The sequence below is a fragment of the Aquila chrysaetos genome, chromosome 10 (genome assembly GCF_900496995.4).
Source record: "Aquila chrysaetos chrysaetos chromosome 10, bAquChr1.4, whole genome shotgun sequence".
Classification (NCBI taxonomy): domain Eukaryota; kingdom Metazoa; phylum Chordata; class Aves; order Accipitriformes; family Accipitridae; genus Aquila; species Aquila chrysaetos.
Window position 1 is genome coordinate 38,253,338 of NC_044013.1, and position 22,558 is coordinate 38,275,895.

Genomic DNA, 22,558 nt, shown 5'->3' on the forward strand with positions numbered 1-22,558 from the left:
GCAAGGGTTCAGACTTGCTAAATTCTCTATATTCTAACACATCCAACCTAACAAAGCACTCAAGCAGATGTTTAGTTCCAAGTATGTTTCTAACTGTACTATTCAAAACCTTGCCACATTTAGCCTCTGAAATCTAATGTATTTCAGTACAATGCAGTCACGATTTACCAGTTGATGTTCAATGTTGGAACAAGACTCAGATCCCAGAAGTAGTTTAGTCAAGATGGATGACAGGGGTGACAGTGCTCCTTGCAGCCTTCTGCTTCACCAGGGGTACAGCTATCCTCATGGAGCTCACAATACCGGCCTTCGCAATTACATTCAGGTAAGGTGGAGCCTCTCCTTGACTCCATTTTTGTACTCTGCTGTGTACATTATTTATAGGTACAAAGCTGGTCTCTTTAAAGACTTCTCTCTCTAGAGACAGCTTGATAGTAGACTTTGGGTTAGAGGTCTTAAAAAGCATCAAAAAAAAAAAAAAAAAAAAAAAAAGAAAGGATTTAACCCCTGACTGAATTGTAGGAATGGATACCAAGGACACTTATCTTTCCCATCCCTAACAATTTAAGCATTTCCACCTAATAGCACATGCTGAATTAAGATTTTTTTTCTTCTAAAAACTTAACTTCCAGATGCCATAAGCACACGACGTTAATCCTTCATTCACTCTCCAGAAAATTAAGGCAGGCCAGCACCAAAAATAACCATAGGGCATAGTTTTGTGAGGCAGCAAAACTGACGTAACAGCTAGCTGCTCCCAAAAGGGAAAGTCGTCTCTCTCCCTATGCCTGCTTGCCTCTGCCCTGCTCTCGCAGCAGCACTGGTGCTTCTCTGAGCCTGTTTGCAAAATTAAAGTAAAAGACAATTCTTCCGATGAAAAAGTGCATATTTTTGTGCTGGTTAAGCTTCCCGAACGGTTTCACAGAGGAGCCAGACAAGTATTAATACCCTTAAGAATGGGCTGTCATTACAGCAACTCAGGAGTTGCTTTCTACAGCCAACCCTGCTGCGGGGATGACCCCTTCTGGGAATTGGGCAGTGGGGACACAGCTGGGATTGCCGCCACTTAAACCATCTAATTTTATTTTGCTCATATTTGCGAGTCAATCCCCTGGAGTGCCCAAAGAGGGATGGTGTGACCACCCTTCAAAGTGTTTTGAGCAAGCTGTAACAGAATGGCTGTAACCAGTGGGACCTCCTTCTGGTGGCTACATCCATTGTTTAATAGGACTAGATCTGAGGAACGTCCCCTGTTGTAAACACATTGAAGTGTTCACACAGGCATGAGTAACATCTGCTGCCCGTATCTGCATGAAAAATTGTTTACTGGAGTGCAGTCATATAAACTGGAGGCAGCTTCTTGGACACATATAAGCAGCAGCACGGGAGGCAGGCTAGCGGGTTGGCCTGAGCCAATTCTCTCATCATTACTTGTCTAGGATTTCAAAGAATCCTGGCTCTGGGCTTTCAGACAGTTCTGGATCTCCTCCTGCTTCCTAGGATCATCACAGGGACCACAGAGAAATCTGCACAAACACCTTGCAAGGTGCTCTTGCAAAAACTGCCTGCTGTTAGGACCTGACACACAGGCAGTCTAGCCTGACTTACATGGGGGATTGTATCAGTCACGGTTTGCAGTAGACTTTGACCTCTGGAAGACAAATGAGAAAAAGCTCAATCCATAAATCCCAAGCACTTTTTATCTTGTTATACAACACAACAGTCACATGGTCACTAGTCACATTTCATTCTCATTCCACTTGGATACCAAGTATCTATTATTTTGAAACAGGGATTTTTTAATTATTATTTTTAAATTATGTATTGGGTACGTCTGCATCTGGCACACAGGGACTTCAATACTTGTGCTTGGACTCAGGGTCTCTAACCTAACAGTGCCCAGCATTGGCAGAACATTGACCCTGTAAGGGTTATTATTTGAGTTATTACTACGATGGCCGTTTCATTATGTGACACAGGACAATGATGGTTGACTACAAGATTAGGGATTGAGAAGAGCCCTTGTCTGAAGGAAAATTAAAAAGACTGGGACCATTCTCCTCTGAGGGAGTAAATAACAAAAGTCCACAGTGAAGGTATTACAGAATGCATGGCCTAGAGATAGCAGTTTGAGAACTTTTGTTCACCTTATCTCAAAACATAGGAATACAAGAACATGAAGGAAAAAAAAAAAAAAAGGTAAATTAAAAGATAAGCAACCACATGTTAATGCTCTGCATAAAATACATATGAATTTACTGACATGCAACATTGTGAAGAGCAAGGTAGTATTAGTATTCTCAAAGGATAGGCATAATTCAGCTAAAAGTAAATATTTAACATCTAAAATAAAGGTTTTAGAAGGATTATTATCTATAATTCTTCAGGGCACAAGTGAGCTTCTACCTCTTAGGATTTAAGAGGAGATTTCTGCTAGGTAGCCAGCACCTGGAGAGCTCAAAGAGAAGCACAGAATTTACTCATAAATACCCATCTACTCCAAAGAACTCATGAACTGAATATAAACAAGACAGCTGATGGCTCTAGCTAGACAGGGACAAAAACGCAAGGCACCAGAGACCAGTAATGACTGGCAAGGCAAGCAATGGTCACTGTGCAGCAGATGCCTGTTAATATCTAGACTCCATAGAGGGGTTCCTGCATCCTCAACTTAATGGATCTATGCTCCAATTTATAAAATTCAGGTATTTTAGTTACTAAGTGACAACACTGCAGAAGACAGTGGAAGGCTAACTCTTGCGTCATCTTTAGCCCCACTTCCTTATCTTGGAATCTGGTCCACAATACCACTCTTGTTCTCCCACACAGTTTCTTTACTTCACTGCTTACCTACTGATGAGGAGTGAATTACAGGACAAAGGCTATTGTTCGCAGCAAAGGGTTTGTTGAACAGCTATTTTGGCACGGCTCCCCAGGTGGAGATACAGTTCATATAGGCAAAAGAACTCACTAAACCATCTCCTTAAAAGGCAAACTACACCATCAGAATAAATCATCTCTACATCTTTGCTTTTTGCATGCATCATTGCTCCAGGGTTAAGTCTGGGATTTTTACATTCCAACCTGCATAACCATTCTGGCAAGACTAGTAGTTCCTTGACCAGGAAGACAAGATGCACCAGGAAACAAAAAAAAACCAAACAAAAAAAAAAGAAAAAAAAGGAAAGGAAAAGAAAAAAAAGAAAAAAGAAAAAAAGAAAAAAAAGAAGAGCTTGCTTTGTTTTCTTAACTGCTTCTTTTTTGTACATATTGAAAGAGAAGAATAAATGAAGTGCTGGCTCTGTTAACAATGGGAAGGGGAACTGTATCCAGAAGTCACCTCTGGGGTGGAGAACAGCAGCTGAACAGCAGTACACAGCAACCCTTACAAAAGAATTTATTTACTACACATATGGAACGACAATATTATGTCCTAATGAAGCTATAGTGAAACACAAGTAAAATCTAAAGACATAACATAAACAACTCATCTAGAATTGAACCAGAATTCTAGATATAAGACCCCACCCTACTGGAAAGTAGCCTAGGAATTCATACACCAGGTCCAATTAATAATATTCATTCTTCATTATCATCTTTACACTGCAATAGACCTCATGTCGGCCCCAGGAAAGGATATGAGTCAATCCTTGACTAACTGGCTCTGATTCACTAAGGAACCAACATATATAAAATCACTCAAGATAAAAAAATGCTAAGGTTTGCCTCACTGATAATTTATCTAATGGCTGCTAAGATTGGAGTAATAGGAGAGAGATGAGAAAGAATAGCGCTACATTGCTATGGAAACTAGAATTTTCAAAATAAATACCTTTGCAGAACTGAGGTTGCAGATCTAAAATAACCCATACTGTTTTTGATGTTACGTCCCTTTGCCACGAGATCCTTCCAGGCTGCCCAGCCAGGCGTAGGCAAAAAGCTTGCATGCGGTGATACAAGATATCCCATGGCTCATGTTCCTTATTCCAATGCAGGTATGGGCTCTGAATAGAAACCTCAGCGTTTGGTCTGTTACCTGTACAGTTTGGGGAGCCTTCCTGCCACGCAGCCAGTCTGGCCAGGCCAATGCAAAATGAATTCACAACCACTCGAGGCAGGAAGTGTTACCTTTATCCCACTGTACTGATAATCTCAAATATTTGCAGAGTTGTTTTTTTTTGTTTGTTTGTTTTAAATTTTAAGTGCACTAAGACAGCACAATATATACAGCTTTGTGAAGCTCTGATGCCCTTACTCACACTAGGAGACTCTTTACCCTACAAATGGCTCCACTGCAGTTACCATTGAGGGTATCCAGTCCTTTGCTCCCTGTTAGTCCCATTTCAGAAGACAGTTGGTAACTTCCCCACTTGCACCCGGGCAAAGCGTTCTCATTTTAGACACACACGTACCTCCACACCCCACCTACCTAGTACCATCTCACTGACTGCTGCTGTAAACAAGTCTAGGCTCTAGAAATGCTGACTCACAGTGCTAGGACTATGGAAAATATTTAGAGTCACTAAAGAAGTGAAGCCTGGCAGGTTTCCTGCCCTTCCTCCTTACCCGTGAGCCCCTTGCCTTGATGTAATAAAGGACCTTGCTTCCTGAGAGGAGGCAAAGAGTAGGTACTTGCTTCCTAAAGATAGCCTAGATTCCTTTGGATTCCCAGTTGCTATCTAGTAATTGCAGGCAGGGGAAGAAAACCCCCAGTGCTTACAACCACAGGGCTACAGATGTTGAGATTAATGGCTCCTTGCCTAATGCAGCATTGCTCACTTCAGTGCACTGCCTGGGACATAGTCAAGTTCCTTTAAAATGCCTCATACATTTGCTCTGGAAGGCTGTTCTTTACCTATAGACTTTACTGAACCAGATTTAGCTCCAATTCCTGCCTTCAGCATAGCTGAGTCAGTGCAGACAGGCAAATCATTATTTGCTGTGTGAGGGTTTGCCACCAATCGAGACACAGGCAAGCAGCACTGGGTGCAAATTATGGTTTACTGTGGGCATGCCAGCACAGGCAAGGAGAGGGACCTGTGCTCAGGCTGAACTGCAGGGACAGCAGGGAACAGCGTGGGGAGATCTGCGCTATCTAGATGGGAGCCAGTCTGGGTGCATTCTGCCTGTGTTAGCACACTGCTGCGCCCAAATTAATCGGCTCTGGATCTTATCCAAATGACAAGCTGACTGCCTACCACATCAACAGCCTGTTTTCCCCACTGGGAAATGACCTCCTGTTGCAAAAGGCAGAGCATTTAGGGAAACAGCAAAGTTTTATACCCACATGATTCACGTGGCAAATAACTCCAGGAAGCCTAAGAAGCACGGAGTCTTTACGACTGGCTGGGATGGGCAGGTTGCTGAGCTCTCTCCTCCTCCTCCTCCTTCCATTACCTACGCAGCTCATTTGCAAAGGAGCAGAGGCTGATGAGCTATATTTGCAAGCTGGGCAGGGCAGACCAGGGACCAACTCTCACTGAAGGGAAGGAGCGGGCTGTAGCGAGAGCTGTATTGCAGTGGTCAGAAGTGACTGTGCTAAATGGTCATGGGAGTGGTATTGAGTTGATTTTACTTATAACCTGTTCTAACTACAGTCTGCAACCAACATGGCCTGTAGCTTCAAAATGCACTAGAACACATAGCTAGGGATGCAGGGCTTCATTTTTTATTGGCAGCCGACTTTCAGCTCAGCTTAGCTGTGCATCAAATGAAATCCTTAGCGAGCTGATCTTGCGCATAATTCTCTCTATACTTGTCAATTTGGAGATGTATTGGGCTGAAGTCTCCCTCCTTCAAGGCAACAGGAGCCATTTTGCATAGATGGAGACTGGGGCTGGTCCTACAAGGCTCTCACACTAGTTTAAGAGAACAGTAACTATAGTGCTTTTGCCCTTTTTATAGTGCGTACTCAAAGCAAAACTAAGGTGCTACCAGTCCTTCACCTCAGATAACTGCTGTTACAATGAAAATGGCTCAGTGTGAAGATGGCCCTATACAAAGAATAGATCAGATCATAAATGCAGAACAGCTGCTTAAGCACAATGCAAGGAAAAGAAGCGACGATGTTGCTGGGCAGAGAAAAGCATTGCAAGAGCTTACAGATAGCCTCCTTTCTCCAAAGGCACATGCGCACTGCTATCATTCAGTCACATTTCTCTCAAGCTTCCTGGTAGCAGCATCAGCAAGTGTGTTCCGTCACATCTGACTGGCTACAGGACTCTGTCCTCATCTGACAGTAATGACCTGGCCTCAATTTTTCACAATTTTGTCACCTCCTTCCTCTCTTTCAGCACCATAAAAATCACTAGGCATGAAACCTGCAGCACACAGAAAATTCTCGCTAGCACAGCCTGCTGCAGTACACTTCCCTCAGCAACACAGGCGACTGCAGGCATGACAAACCTCTCATAACCTACATTAGATTCCCATAACATTTCAAATCAGGCACGTAACTTCCAAACTTGGCTGAGACTTATCTCCATGGCCAGACTTAGTATACACACCAGAACTAAAATTCCGAGGATCATGGTGAGCAGCTTTGCTTCTTTGGTAAAATGTAATGATTTACAACAACAGACAGTTCAACCCCATAAAAACAGCCTTTTTTTTGGCCCAAGAACAAATATTGAAATCCCCCTAGAACTAAGGGCCATCCAGACTTCTCCACATCTGCACTGTAAAGGATCAACTCTCTGGTTGAATGGCTACTACAAAACACACCTGACATTGCCACGGCCATAGTCTCCGATCTGCCACTGGCTGGAGTTGATATCATGGGTTGTGTTCACTGTCTGGAAATGAGGAACAAGAAACACACTGCTGTTGGCTGGTCAGCCAGTCCAGTGACATATCCTGACATGGGCCACAATGAGACAGAAATGGGCAGACTGATGCCTCTTAAACATCATAGAAATAAAATCCAAGGGACAAGTTGTCTGTGCAAAGTGTCTTGGTCAGTGGCAGAGGGTCTGCCCAGGCCTTTGATGTTTTTGTCCATCTCTCTTGCTGCACCTCCTTAGTCATTTCCCACCCCTTATCACCTCTTTCCTCAAGGCTGCTTAGCTAATTAAACTGCTGCTGTTTTTGTTTACCCTGTTCTACCTGCACTGAACAGCAGCAAGAGTGCTCTCCCACTGATGTCACCACTACCTTTAAGAAAAAAGCTGACCTGCAAGCTATTTTTAGGCACATTGTAAAGTCGTGGAGCTATTTTGGTCACATCTCTCTACTGTAAGCTGCAGGACACTGACAGGCTCTGTGTTTGCTTAGGGCAACAGGGGCTTTAACTGTGAATGAGAATGGCTTGTGACTTTGCACTAAGGCTTCTCTGCCCTTCCTATGCCATAGGGCTCTTTACACCAAGATTTGATTTCTCATCATTTTAGAAAAGAGCAACACACCTTCCTGAATTCTGCTAGATACCAGAGGCCCTGTAGGGCCTTTGCATTCTTGTCCTCTAGCTTGCACTGTTTCTACGTCTGCAGGAGGTGCTATTTATTCTGTGGGCTCCCTCACTCCCATTTGCCTCACTTGCTAGGAGGAGGCAGGTGCAATTATGAGTCCACAAAGACACTGGACAAGATTTTATCAATCTTCCTTTGCATCAGACCTTCACAAAAGACCAATAAACATTAGACTAGTGCCTGCTGAGAAGTTGGGTGCACATAACTCTGTGAAGGTAGAAGGAAGAGCAGAAAGGAACCATTTGCAGAGCAACATGTTGTTCTGAATACAGACTAATGCCTGGAAGCTCTGGGGTACATCCAGGGCATCGGGCAGAAGGTGCCTGGTCTAGACAGTTGTTTTCTCTAGAGTGCCCAAGGGTTGGTTGCCAAATTTGCTGGGGCTATGTAGCAGGTGCAAAGCACAGGCAGAGTAGAAGCCAAAGCTGGATTTAACAGAATTAAGCCCATAGATACAAAAGGAAGCTTGAAGGATAGGAAATAGGAGGTAAATGAGAGGAGAGAAAAGAAAATACTGAAACTGGTGTGTTTAGGACAGGGACAGATGAGGCAGATCCATAAAGGAGGAACAAGGGAGTAACTGTACATGCAAGTTTTTGAACAGCTGTCAGCCCTCCCTCCCCAGAAAACTCCTCTTGGAACTACTGCTATCTTCAGCTATAGTGCATGTTTTCCCAAGACACTTCAGATAGTGGTATGAACAGTTGTGCACCTATCTCATTTGGGACAAGCCCCTCATGCAGCAAGAGAACCAGAATTTCATTGAGTGTCAGACTTCCAAGACTCTCTCATGTATTTTTCCCCCAACTTTCTTCTAAAGGTTCTTCTTTAAAAGTTCTCACACTAAAACCTAAATCCTGCTCCTAAGGTGAGCCACTCCTTACTCTAGTGACACAACTTGCACCTGTTTTCATGAGTCAGCACAACCCACATATCTCCTCCATAGCAGTGCCTGCTAACAGGATGGACTGTCCCAGGCAAACACTGGCAACCTGTTGCAAACAAAGATTTGATTTATAGAGCATCACTGTGTTTCACTGGGCATTTCAGTGGAAGGAGCTGCTTTAACTCATTTGGTCCTAGGCAACTGTTAATCTGTCCATGTTATATACACGTTACAATCTTCACAACAGTGAAATCAGCTGACCATTAACTAATATTTTATGACATGTAAATTAAAACTAGCTTAGTAAGAATTTAACTTTTTAGTCCATAGGTGGAAACGCCATGGACAGAATAATATTGTTTAACATGTTATTTTAGCAGGACAGAATGGAACTGCTGCAGTTCAGACACAGAGACGTGTCCAGCAGCAATATGTCAAGACCTGTTGGGTCAAAAAGCTCAATGAAGTGGTTTGTGTTTCAGCTTCCCCCAGAGCTCTGCACAAGACTAGCAGTAAGCGTTACATAGTGAAAACATTTTGGTGAGATGAAATAACATAGCAACATGTTGCATTCTTTCCCTGCTGAGCTTTAGCTGCCTTGCTTTGGGACGCTGCATAAGCAGGGTAACAAACACAGCATGACAAGAGTGTCTGGCAGAACAGAGAGAACAGATAACCTGTCAGCTCCTGCATGGTGGACCCATGCTCCTGCTAGCAGAGCTTTGCCAGTGTACGGAGTTACTAGTTTACCTTTCATCACCTGTCTAGATCCTCATATTTCATCCATTTTCCACACAATTTATCTTACTGTGAGAGCATTACTGGAATCATCACTTGTCTCCACCAATTATTTAATGAAGACAACGTATCGCCATCTCCACAATGCAGATATTTTACTAGTAAATATAAAGAAAATGCAATTTTAAATATTCCTACACCTGTTCTATTTTCTGGTATGGAAACACCAGGCATACAGTAACAAATCACAGGCACCTCACCCCATAGACGTAGTCAGAGGTCATCCACCAATTGTGTGGATCCAGACGAGTGCAAATAATACGCTTTAGCTGACAACTGCAATTGTTCCGAGTCTCCTCTAGGGAGTGCAGTCGTAAAGGAAGAAATGAAAACTGCAGCACACAAGCCAGCTGGTAATCGGTGACTCAGGATATTCAGGCAGTCACAAATGGTGTCTGTCCATTTCCAGCTGAACACAGGGACCAGCAATGAGGTTTAAGCTTGATGTAAGAGCAGGATTCTACTAGAACCCGAGGTATGCTTTAGTATGTGAAAGAAAAGTCTGTCAAGATACTAAAAATCAAGATCTAAAACAAGCAACAGGACTTCAAATACTGGATCAATCATTTAACCCAACACGCCTACAGCCGAACACAGTGTGGACAGCACCACTATGGGGCTTCCATCTCTTGCCCACTAGTATATCATGCTGCATATCCATCAGATCATCCAGGGAAAGCATGCTCAGTCTCAAAACATCATTTAGGCCTTGGCCTCTGTGCAAAGAACAGCAAAGAGATGTTAATTTCTAGAACTGGCTGTATTTTGTGTGTATGTCCACATCTCTGTACTAGAAACTGGGCAGAGCCATCAACTTATTTTACCCTGGATTCACAAAACAGCTAAGCAAATAGTATCTGGCTGATCTTCATGGTAAGGAATCATGGACCAAAAGGCATAAGGTTGCTTATTTCCTTCTTACAAATCGCGTCCATTCCTCAACTCTACAACCTTCTATGCCTTCATGAAAGAAGGACCAGAACATAAAATGAATCTGCTCAGAACAGGACCTTTGCCCACCCCCCCCCCCCCAATCCATGTTTCCAGTCTCAAAAAAAAAAAAAAAAAAAAAAAAAAAGGAATGCAGAAATCATACTACCATCCACCTAAGGCAAAGGATAAGAGAACAAACTTGCCAGGTAAGAGTCTGGATAGGAAGAGCAGGTCTGCAGCAGGGACATAACTACATTCAGAGAAGTGCCAGGGTCCATTCCGCAGCACAGCAGAGGATGCAGTGACTTCTGCAGTTAACTGCTTTGTGACAAAGCAGCTCTATTGGATTTCCTAAGGATGGATGATCCCTTAGTGTCACCAGGGCAGCACACCTTTAGAGGCAGGGTGTCTTTCTGTTCTGCCATACCAGACACTCTTCACTTTTCTAAGTGCTACATAAGAAGCTGCCATCACAATAATTAGGGGATTGCATAGTGATCAACTGAAGCAGAGAACTTTTGCAAGATCCTTGCTCTCTCACAGGGTGCCAGGCTCTGGGTTCCTCATCAGAGCCAGTGAGCAGCAGCAGCTTTGAGGACAGTGGGTTTGGGAAGCCAAGAGGCAGCAACCGTTGCTGCTTATGGGTAAAGCTGCCGGGCTGGCACTGACAACTTTGCCACATACAGAAGTCATCCATAGCAAAACAGGAACAGACATTCACATATCCTAAGGACGGCAACCAGACCAGGGATTTCACTTTCAGCCAGGCATTCAAGTGGCAGCAGATACCTGTGGGACAATGCCAGTCTTGTGCTTTTAGAGACTATAAGTTCCCTCTGTAGCACGAGTGGACGATAGCTGTGTCTGTTACTAGAGGTGGATTCTGCAACTAAAATGCCAGCAGCTGGCTCAGTTTAGACTGAGCAGCATTGCTAGTATCTGCTAGTGTGTAACAGCCCATGGAAAGGAGGAAGAGGCACTCAGCACAAGCTTCATGTTTACTCAGCAAGCACCAGAAGCGAACCATCTCATTTCTAAACTCCTGTTGCCTCCCACTTTTTGTATCATCATCACACATTTAAGCTACACATGTAAGGTACCATGAGCTAATTCACTCATCCACTCCATTATAGCCCCTCTTGCTGTCTTCCCACCTGTCTCCCTCAACCAGCATACCAGAAGCCCCATGTACTGACATTAAAAAAAAAAAAAAAAAAAAAAAAGAGGCTCTGGAAGGTGTGATAAATAAAAAGGAACCATTAGCTCTTTCTTGCCCTTGCAAATAACAGAACTTCTCCTCCCTGACCTGTCCCATCCACTCTTAAGTCTTCCAACAAGCAGCGATTTCTACTGCTGTTGTGAATAGCTGCAGGTGCTTTTTAATAGAAGCATGGGAAAGGCAGACTTAGCATTAAGAGATCCTCAGAAATCTGTAATATTTCTGGTGATGGCACATTTGATTTCTAGGGGGATGTTTATGATGTATGCATCATAGCAGTCTCAGAACTTCATTCTCCACCTATTTAGGATTCCCACACTGGATTACAACCTGCCTTCATATATGAGATGTTGAAGCTTTCAATGAGGTCACACCAGACACTGACAAGCGCTGATGGGTGAGTCATGCTGCAGTAGCCAGAGATACTAGCAACAGATTTGTTAATCTGTATGCAGTCTAACTCTTTTTCTGGTCTAGAATCTTATTCAAGAGTGGAACACAATGTCTCAGAGATAGGTGACTGCAGAATTGCTGAAGAGCAAGGCCATATTTTCACAACCATTTTACAGATTATAACAAGAATCAGTTCCTGAGAGTATGTTTACAACAATGTAAAATGTGACGGTTTACCTATAAAATGGAAGAACAAGATCCAGATGGGGTCAACAGCAGAGCTGTCCATTGCAGATCACTGGAAAAGCTGCCATGCTAATAAGGAATCTAAGGGTTCTCAGAAGAGTTCCACCAACTCTTGCTCCAGCAGTTTAAATCATCATCTCCAGCAAGTTGCTCTTCTAGAGGCTACATCACTGTACCAGAGTCAGCAGGTGTAAATACAGGTCCGTACACCAGTCAATCTAGCACAAAGGCCACTGTAGTCACAGGATTGTTAGGCCTGGGTTTGAGCTAAGACATCTAACTGTAACCGAGCAGGGTCAGGCACAGAACAAACTCTCTTCTGCTGGCTCTGCTACAGGAGGGAAACCTGTGGCGAAGGTCTAGACCAGACAACAGCAACATCCTGAACCACCACACCAAAATTCAGTGGAGCTTGCCCATGAAACTTTGGAAGCGTGGCAAGAGGGACACAGAAAACCATGCAACAAGTGAGATATGGGGGCTGAGTACATGACAGCAGAAAAAGTTTCTTCATTTTGGCTAAACTACTGGACAGCCAGAAAAAGAATCAATAAGAAAGGGAAGGGGCAAACTAAACCTAAAAGAAATTCTACAGAGGGAGAACAAAGAAATGAGGTGCTGTTGTATTTTCATTGGTACAAAGCTAAATTAAGCTTCCTAAGTCAAGCAGAAAAATAATTGTTTAAGACTTCTATTCAGAAGACAGCGTGAGCAGCAAATGCCAGTGGGACAACTAACAAAGGGTGTCTTCTCACAGAGAAAGCCACCTGGAGATTGCATAACTATAATGAGTTTCCTCCCAGTTTCACATTATTAGTCACCTTTCACCCTTCTCTGCCAAAGGCTTCTTCTTATCCATCCATCCAAGGACCAGAGCCAAGACACAAGCCTTTCCTGTGCTGCTTCTTTCCATCAGTCACTCTTCAAGGTCAAGGCCTCCACAATACTGATCCTTGCTGCCCATTTCAGCCATTTTGAACGAACTCCAGAGTAAAACACTCTTCAGCCCTGCCGTTGGGAAAAGATCTGAGATACCTCAACGGACCCTCCTATACTCAGTTGTTATGGCCTGGAAAAACAGTTAGTTTTAGGAGCAACACATTTTGATTTTGCTGTTAAAAGGGAGTCAAGAACATTGTTGTCTATAACCGTGTTCAAGAGACACCCCAAAACACCACTTACCTTTAAGCATCCAATCTATCAAAGTGCAATGCTTCTTCATGTGCTGTATTGGTGAAAATACGTTGTACTGGTATTCTGGAAGTACTTCCTAGCATCAGTTCATTTGGCATGTATGTTATAAGCTATGTATAAAAAAAGCACCTGAAAAATGACAGCTTAATCAGCTTATTGTTATTCTCTTGCAGAGAAGGGTAAAAAGAATTCCTGGGTGTCCCTGGGCAACATATATTACAAAAGACCCTGAAAGTAATCAGAGGAAACGTACATCTGGCAAAAAGAGAATTTTTTTCAAGTTCTGAAAATATTTCAAAGCAAAACCATTGCAGAGATCCATCGAGGAGGCCTCACCAGCAGAAGACATGCCTACCTAGAGTCCCTTGGAAACCTGTTTGACTCAGGTGGAAATGACCTACTGGCATTTATTTGTAATTGCCCAGCATGGCAGTTGCTGAGGAAGGAAAAGCTGTTGAGTCATACGGCAAGCCGCTTTTCCACTTTTGTCTAGTTGCCCAGAGGGTAGAGTGGGACAGTCAGAAGGCTGAGATTCTGTTTATGCCTCTGACACTGATTTCCCATACGACCTTGGCAAGTACTACTTCTTGTGCCACTGTTTCCCCATTTCTTAATAGATAAAACCACTCCCTTGACTCATGGGACAATCATAAGTGCACAGCAAGGAACATGTTTGTTTAACTAATGAAAGGTAAGAGAGAAGAGTGAAGAGTTATTATTGTTGTCATATAATACAAAAGCAGTTATGTAACAACATCAGTATTGCTTCATTTTAGCCATTATGACATAACAAACTGTCAGAGGCATACTGTCTGACATAGTATCTTCATCCCAGTGAATGTACTGAAGCATTTACCTCATTGATACAAAACCAGATTACAACACTCTGGAAGACTCTACCTCGTTTATTTTGACCAGTCTTTCTCTAGAACATGTTTTTCCTGTATAAGCTTGTAACCCATAATAATGGCCCAAACTACACTATAGGAATGACACCAGGTTTCATGAGCTAGTAAAAGCAAAACAGTTCCTCACTTGTGCATTTCACAACTAAGTCACACACTAAAACACACAAGTACTTATCACCTTTGCGAACAGCGAACAAGCTTAAGTTAGTTTCTAAACTGGTACATAATACAGACAAAGAACACATTCTAAAAATCTCAATGCCATGAAAGAATTAAAAAAATTCCCTAATTTGGCTAAATTACATTCTGCTTGTATGACGACAAATTTCCTAAAACAAAAGCATTGACAAGTGCAGTTCATAACTGCTATTGGAATTAATAACCAAATCTCATTGGTTCACATTCTACGATTTATTCTAAAATTTACAATTGTTCATTTAAAAAAGGTCAGAATAAAGCAGCATGTAGACTGAAGGCTAAGGAAGGTATGACTGTGATTACAGCAGCTGAAACTCTGCCCTAATCACACTCTTATCTACTGAAAGCGTTTATAAAGCAATGATTACTGTACTAGGCCCCATCACTGCACTGAGTTAGTTCTGAAGCAGCACCTTCGCGTTGCTGTAAGAAGTTTATACTGCTAGAGGTGTTGTCATTCTGCTGAGACAGAAAGCCAAGCTTCTCATCACTTAAAGTCATTAAAAAAAATAAACTATGACACTTCTAAAGAAGTAGGGGTGTTAACCCCAATGTCCTGGCCAAATTCCCAGCTTGAGTAATTACAATGTGCCTTGAATAAATTCTTGCCACAGTTTCCGTTGGACATAGTATTGTTCTCTACTTCCTTTCCTACAATATTATGGAGTGCTGATGCATGCTCTTACAAAGGTCCTGTCTACACTGGAATGTCGTACGGGTCTACCCCAGGACCCAGCTCTGTGGCAGCACATTGGGAACAACGTGTTGAAACCAGTTCTGCCTGTCAGCAGAACCGCTAAGCAATTTGTAATTTTTATTTATTGATGTTCTGGCACCTCCTTCAGATGGAATTAACTTTGGGTATAGCTATCTGATAGACAGACTGGTGCAAATCCCAGATGCAGACATACACAAGCCTGTTTAGTTTTCTTTAAATGAACTAAATTTGCATCAGGAAATTAGCAAACTAAGCTAAACTAACTTTCTAGATGCCTACTATGATCATCTGAGAAGGCAGCAAGAGCATGCCTAATATCACAGGGCTAGAAAAGCATGTTAAATGTGCCTGTTTAGTTTAGCTGGCAACAATAAACATCGTCATTTTCATACTGTCTGTTCCTTCAGAATTTCAGCAGACTTTTTCTAAACTGACGGTCCACAGATGATAGTGTTTATTTTTTAAGCAGTCACTGAATACGTATCAAATGCAGATCTAGTATTTTAAGTAAAATACTTGACAGTTAATGGTAAAGCATTATTCACATTTTTCTGCAGCCACCGTTAGAGACTCTAAGGATTTTCACCTAGAGCTATCATTATCTTTTTATGTGTGTAACACAAAGAGCTGAGGCCCAGACTCTCTGCTGGTGTTTGCCGGGTTAGCTCCATGGACCTCACTAACCGAAGCTCTTGCTCTCATAATTCACAAACTTTAAAGGCAATTTGTCTGCAGGAGGAAGTACAAGATCAAGATGCAGAAGAACCCTATTCTCAGTTCTACCTTATGACCCCGTGGGCACTCCCTCATACTGCTCCATTTTAGTTTTCCAATCTGCAAAAGCAAACGATACCCACTAATTTGACAAAACATGTACAAGAACAAATTTATACCGATAGGCCATGCTGAGCAGATTTGTGTTAGACACCATTGTTCTAATGTTTGAATATACAAATATTTACCTTTCAAGTATGTCCTTAATTTCCCCAGAAGCATGTCTCCAAACCCATATTATTTTAGAAGACAGAAACTGTACTTTCAGAAAGTGGATGGTTTTATTTTTGTGCCATTACAAAAATGCTTTTTAACTTGTCAAACGATACGCTACAAATATCTTTGGCAGATGAATGAAACCAAGTTTCCTGTCATAGCTGCCAACTTCAAGGTTGAGATAATCAGATAAACCTTTAGTTTGCCTCTCCCAATACTTACAACAACATATGTTTGAAGTGATCCACATTTGTCTTACTTTTCCTCTTGGGATTTGAAAAGGCAAAGTACCAGACCACTATGTGACAAGTTCGTGAAACTCTAGATGCGGTCCACAACTATTACAGCCAACCTCTCTTCTCAACTTTCCTTAGGTTTCCCCCATCCCAGGTTAAATAGCCCCCAGTAGCTCTGCTTGTCTAAAGGTAAATGCAAAGTTCACATAAATAGTATCCAGTATCATCCTCAACGCTTGCTGGATACAAAGCCTTCTTATGGTACAAAATACCTGTTAGTTTATGGGAAAATAGGAAGGAAGTTTGTTTTGCTTGTTTTATTTCAGTGGTATCAGTAATACTGGATTTACAGAATTGTACTATTTCATACTGGGGACACCTCAAAACTGTGAATATTTGCAGGGTACTTCATAACTGAGAACACTGTCCCTTCAGATACAATCCGAACTTTAAAAGCGGAAGCAATCCCTGCAGACACACCTTTTACAAACTTTGTGTCTTATGTAACTGTTTCTATTAATTTATTATCAGGATGTCAGTACAAATTGTTATTTTGATGATTCCTCGCCCCCATACTTCTGAAAGGGAAAGCAACTATAAACACAAGGGAGACTGACCTCAGTGATTTCCTCTGTTCAGACAGGAGCACAATACACTTAAACACCATGACAAGAAGAGGTGGACTGTTTAGAATTCCTCCAGCTGTAATCTATAGTAAAAACAAATAAACAAATACGTGACTACAAGACACAATAATTAATCCCTGCATGAAGCCTACTGTTATCTCTAGCTCATAGATGGAGATATCAAAGCACACAAAGGCTCAACAACCTACCAAGTTGAAAACCCACCACTGAAAGCCAAGACTACAGCTCGGGAGGCCATGTGCTTGGCCCATGAGATTATTTCCCCCCCCCCCCTCTTCTGGCCATAAACCGGATACAGTTCGGCCAAGGGCAGACAGTCTGAAACGCACCCATTTGGTCAGGCCAGTTGCACAAGAGTTAGCTCAAGCAGACACCTACCACCTCCTGGGATTATCGCCTGTAGCTAGGCTGCTCCCTACCAGCAAGGCAGCTCCACTCAGCCGGGTATCCTCACCCCCAGCTGGCCTGTCCCAAACCCACCCTCCTTGCCACACCTGCCCCCAAACAAGCTCCCACCTGCCCCCAGGCCTCTCCCCTGCCCTCCTCCTTCATCTCCCCACCCGTGTCCAGGCCCCACCCGCCGCGTCCCCAGGCCCTCCTTCTCACCGCTCCTCCCCACAGCCCCCAGCTAAGCTTCTCCACGCCTTTCCTCAGTTTCCCCATTCCCCTTCAAGCCTTCCCCCCCCCCCAGCAGCCCCGCTGAGCTCCTACAGCCTCAGTACCCCCCCCCCTCCCCATTTTCTCCCTCAGGCCCCTCTCACCCCTCCGGGTCCCCACACGGGGCTCCCACAACCCCTCTCCCCCACACTCCCTCCTTCTCCACAACCCTCAATCCTTCCAGCCAGCCACCCCCACAAGGTTCCCGCCTCTCCCTCAGCGCCCCCTCACCCTAACCGCCCCCCGCATTACCCTGCGCTCTCCCCCGAAAACTGCCCCTCACACAACCCAGCCGCCCCCTCACCCCGCCGCGCCACAACTGCCCCTCCGCCGCCCCCGGCCCCGCCTCCTCCTCCCCCCAACCGCCGCCCCCCGCCCCTCCCGCCGGCCGCGGTGGTTGAGGCGGGGGGGGGGGGGGGGGGGAGAGGGCGGCGAAGTCTCGCGAGAGGGGCGGGCGGGGGCCGCTGGCTGCGGGCAGCGCGGAGCGGCGGCGACGGAGCAGCCGGAGCCCGGGCGGCATTGAGGGGAAGGCGGCAGGCGGGCAGGCAGCTATTCCGGCGCGGCGCGGCCCGGCCGAGGGATCCGCTCCGCCGCGGACAGGGCACGGCCGGCGCCGCCCGCCATCCCGTATCGCCGTGCCCCCGCGGCGCGGCCTGGCCGCGGCTCGGCGAACGGGGCCCAGGCGGCGGCGGCGGCCGTGGTGGTGGCGGTGGTGGTGGCGGCGGCGGCTGGGAGCTCCGCCGCGCCTGCCCTGCCATCTTAGGTGCCGTGCCCCGCCGCCTTTGTGCCCGCCGCGCCCGGGCACCCGCGGGGGCCGGGCCCGACGCCCCTCCGGGGGCGCCTCCCCCCGCGGGGCCGCCGCCCCTTGCCCCGCTCCTCCTCCTCCTCCTCCTCCTCCTCCTCCTCCTCCTCCTCCGCGGGGGGCCGACCGGCGCTCCCAGCCCGGCTGCGGCGGAGGGTAAGGCGGGCATCGCGGCGGGGGGCTCGGCCGGGGCGGGTCGGTGGCGGCGGCGCCCCCGGGAGGGGTGAGGGAGGAGGAGGAAGAGGAGGAAGAAGGGGGGGGGGGGGTGATGGGGGGGGCGGCCCGGTGGGGCCGGCGCCTCCCCCGCCGCGCTCTGCGGCAGTGCCGCAGGACTCGGGGCTGCTGCTTCGGCCCCGGCGGCGGGAGCCGAGCACCGGTGGGGGAACGGGCGGCGAAATGGCGTTTCTTCCCTCAGAGGGGCGGCCGCCGCCGGCGGGGTGTTCCCCGCGGCCGCCGCTGTCAGGGGCCGCCCGGGGCCTAGGGCTGGGGCAGGGCTGCCCGTTCCCACCGGCCAGGCGTGCCCAGCGCTTCGGTCCTTTTTGTCTGCGTGGCTCCGGTGGGCTTCGTCGGCCGAGTCCGGAGCCCCCGGGGGACTGGGGGGTCCCTCAGAGACCGGCGCGGATTCCTGCCCCCCCCCCCTTTTTTTTTTTCTTCCCCCGAGCTCTCTTCCCTACCCCTCGCTCCTCCCCAAGTGGTGAGTTTTCAGTGTAAATACCATTTTGTTCGGTGCTGGTATGGGATTTGGATGAAAGTGACCTATTTTAAAGACCTTTTATTGCTTCCCCTCAGCAATGCATGTGGCGGCCGATTCCGTTAGCCAAATAGCGTTTCCCAACCATTTTAATTTGTCAGATTAAAACATCTCATGGAGGCTAGATTTCTGTAACCCGCGTGTGGGTATGTCTTTAGAAATATCATTCAGCCTGCTTTGCTGCAAGCATCTTTGGAGCATTAGAGTTCACCTTTGTCACTGTGAAAGCAGAAATAAATATAAACGCGATACCTGGGCGCCCGTAACATGCAGTTGTACCATTGTGTTGGGCGCGGTACAAGAAATGGGGGGGAGAACCACGGATTAAAAATGGTTGTTGTCAAATGTAGATCTTTACATGTCTTAGGAAGAATGACAGAACGGTATTAGCCTTGAGGACTTTCATTTATTTTCTTAGAAAAGCGTTTCGTGTTTATCGTGCTTGTCTCTGCTGCTTATCATGGTATGGAGTATTTCATTAGGTGGCATTTTAGTGGCTGAGTTGGTTAAATAGCAGTTGCATTAACTAGTTGAACCAATTGTGTCCTTCACCTTTGACTGTTGCATTTTGAGAGCCCTTACAGCAGTGTGCCCATGCATGCCAAGGGCGGATTAATAAGATGTTACCTAAAGGTTTGGATGTTATTGATTCCTTACTATTAATGCTATTTATAGTGCATTTGACATGGCTCTTGTTTTATGTATTTGGATAAAGGTTATCAGCTTAGAATGCTTCAAATGAAATGTTCCCAAAATACCACCCCTAACATTATATATATATATACACACACACACATATATATTGTTGAACAGTATAGTTCAGATCTTCAGTGTCTGAAAAATAGCTTTAGTAGGTAGCACATCATAATAGTGAAAACACGGTGGAAAACTGTGATGCATTTTGACACTAGTGAAGGTTTGTTTTCACGTTTCAGGATTACAGAATAACAACTGCTGGTGCACTAAATATGGTTTTAGATACATTCTTCTTGAAAGTACTTTGAGCCTACATTTTCCTTGCCTTTGTGCCTGTTCATAGTGAGCGTGTCATAGTTTTTGCTACTTATGTCCAAGGGCAAACCTAATCAACGATTGGTTTGAGCCTTCATATTAGATTCTCCACAACATTGGCCTAGTTCTGACTGGTATGTTTGCCATTTTTAGGACTCCTCTTTCTTTTATCTGTAGACTGAAATATATTGATAAACTTGAACCTTAATTTGTCCTTTGAACTTGAGAGAATGTTTTTCTCCTCTGTTAAGAATATGTCACTGAAGAGAAAGTGATTCTGGTAGAACAGCTTAAATTAAATCTAATCCTGTTGAAACACAACTGCCTGAAGTAAAAACTCCTTGGATAGTTTGTTGTGTTTTTTTTTTTTTTTTTTTCCCCTTCTCAACTAGACTGAAATTAAGTGCTGCATGTAGAGGACCAGATGTTGGCATTAAAATTATGTAGAGATAAGGTGACTTAGGCCTCAAGTTAGACTATTGGAAAAAGTTATCTATCGTATGTCCTTCCTTTAAATTCTGGTGTAAGCTAAGCTGGAGAATTTTAAATGTTTACTTCCATCTAAATAACATTTCCATTTGTGCAGCTTTCATCTTTGCTTGTCCATTATAATTCATCAGGTTTTGTCACCAGAATAACGTATTTTTAATGAGTTGTAAGACAGCCTCAGTTTTTATGCTTGGTGAGATACATTAGAAGAGAAGCAAATATCACACTAATAATTACATCTTCAGATGTATCCTAGTAGTGGATTTCCTGTAATGAGGATGTTTTGTAGAGAACAATAGATATGGCAACGAATTCAGAGATTTGTTTTAAAGATGTTGTAGGTAGCTGACTCCGCAGTAGCGAGTTCCACTTTGATACAACCATTGCATGCTCAACAGGAACATTGGGTGGTTTCCAGGTAATTCGTTTTCAGGTGCTAATTCTCTTTCTAGCAAAGACAGACTGGATGTACTACTGCTGTTGTCTCTCTTGTCTCTCTCTTCTGCAAGGATGTACTTCTGATCTAACTTAATAGAGACTACAGTCATTTGCAAAATATGCCTCATAAAAGTTTATTTGACGGTATAGATGTTGTGTCAAATAAGAAAATGTTTAGGGTTGATCTGGCTCTCTTTGTGATCCAGAAGTGGTATGGAAGCTATGATAAATAACACTTGTGTTACTCCATTCTCAATGTATTTTGGAGAACACTTGCATAATCTCTAAGATCCTATCTTAGAAGCATTTTCTGTTGTGTTTTTGTTCGTATTAAAATCATGTAAACAACATATTGTTATGTTGAAGCGCACACTAGAAACTACAGAAATCTTTGGTATTACCGGGGTGACCCAGGCTCTTTTCTTCTGAATTACAGTGGTTATAGGTGGCCATTACATTTTTCCTGTTCAAGTATGCTATGTAGCATGAAGGTTTTTAGTTCTGTTTCCTTTTGTGAAACTGGACAAAGGGAAGAGCTTAACTTCAACTGTGGACTAGAATCACGTCTGAATGAGAAAGTTATCCTGGGTCTGACAGCAGGGTCTCCGTCATGGGGAACACAAATGTCGTCCCTCGGTTAACCATGTTTGAGACAAGCTTGCCTATAGCGGTACAGAGAGGGATGATTTAATACCTTCTGAGGCTGATGGCTGTCCTTTCTTTTATAACTCTTGAATGTGTCTTACTCTTCTCCACAAACTGCTCACTTTTGACCAACATGATGCAGGGTGAAACCTCGGTCTGTGTGGCCTTGTACTTGCTGGTGAGTTCCTGTTAGGCTAGAAGTTGATTTAGGTGTGTGGTCCCATCCTCTGCCTGCTTTTCCATGTATGTCATTCCATTGGCTCTGGTCTTTGATCCTGCACTGAGCCACACCAGCAGAAAGGTAACCTAAGGAAAAATGCAAAGAGTCTTGTGTTGGCTTTGTGATCTGAAATGGCTCAGTGCACAGTTGGGTGATACTAGAGACAACCCAAGGGCCTGGGCTGCACCACGACAGCCAGCAATTAGATCAGTTTATGCTGCCATGGAACCACAGCTTGTACAAAGAGAAATGTTTGGAGGCAGAGGTGGTCGGTGGCACTTTTCCCTAAACTTGTAGTCGTTAGGTTTCAGGAATCTTTGTTTTCATTGTTCTTTAACATGCTGAGGAGTTGCTCATCATACATTGATTTCTGTGTGGAGAAGAGACTGGAGAAAATCCAATGGATAAAGGGTCAGAAAACCACTAATCCCCTCATGTGAAGTTCCAGAGGGAGCTCAGCTGTGCAGAGCTGCAAAGCAGAGTCCTTCCTGTGAAGGCAGAACTTTAAAAACATGAAATCAGAGGTGAAGTGCAAAGTGTCTGAGGGGAAAAAGTGTGCACAAAATGGGAGGAAAGGATGGAGAGCTGTTTAAAAGCACAGTTGGCTTTTAGACACTGTATTCCCTCCTCCTTGTCTAAGTGCTCATTTACAGTACAAAACATGGAGGAAGGAATACTTTCTGAAGGCCTTTAGAAACACAATGGATGTTAGA

The 22,558-nt window shown here is 44.6% G+C and overlaps 2 protein-coding genes and 1 long non-coding RNA gene across 5 annotated transcripts in view; 2 read left to right on the forward strand and 1 right to left on the reverse strand.

The window, feature by feature from the left end:
* Window positions 1–17,356, reverse strand: part of NUFIP2 (nuclear FMR1 interacting protein 2) — a 38,972-nt gene extending 21,616 nt beyond the window's left edge. The window contains exons 1-2 of one of the 2 annotated variants that reach the window (XM_041126618.1): window positions 17,021–17,356; window positions 16,803–16,894 (exon numbers count right to left, since the gene is read on the reverse strand). The gene's annotated coding sequence lies outside the window, so the exon portion shown is untranslated. The remainder of the gene's footprint in view (window positions 1–16,802; window positions 16,895–17,020) is intronic. The other variant, XM_041126619.1, reaches the window with a different exon arrangement.
* On the forward strand, window positions 132–13,966 carry LOC115346921. Its single transcript, XR_003925310.1, has 3 exons — window positions 132–325; window positions 11,611–11,699; window positions 13,309–13,966. It is a non-coding gene; the product is annotated as an uncharacterized LOC115346921 (long non-coding RNA).
* A 575-nt stretch (window positions 17,357–17,931) lies between the features above and the next one.
* The window catches only part of TAOK1 (TAO kinase 1), a 69,401-nt gene continuing 64,774 nt past the window's right edge, over window positions 17,932–22,558 (forward strand). For both annotated transcript variants that reach the window (XM_041126501.1, XM_030027378.2), the window contains exon 1: window positions 17,932–18,447. The gene's annotated coding sequence lies outside the window, so the exon portion shown is untranslated. The remainder of the gene's footprint in view (window positions 18,448–22,558) is intronic.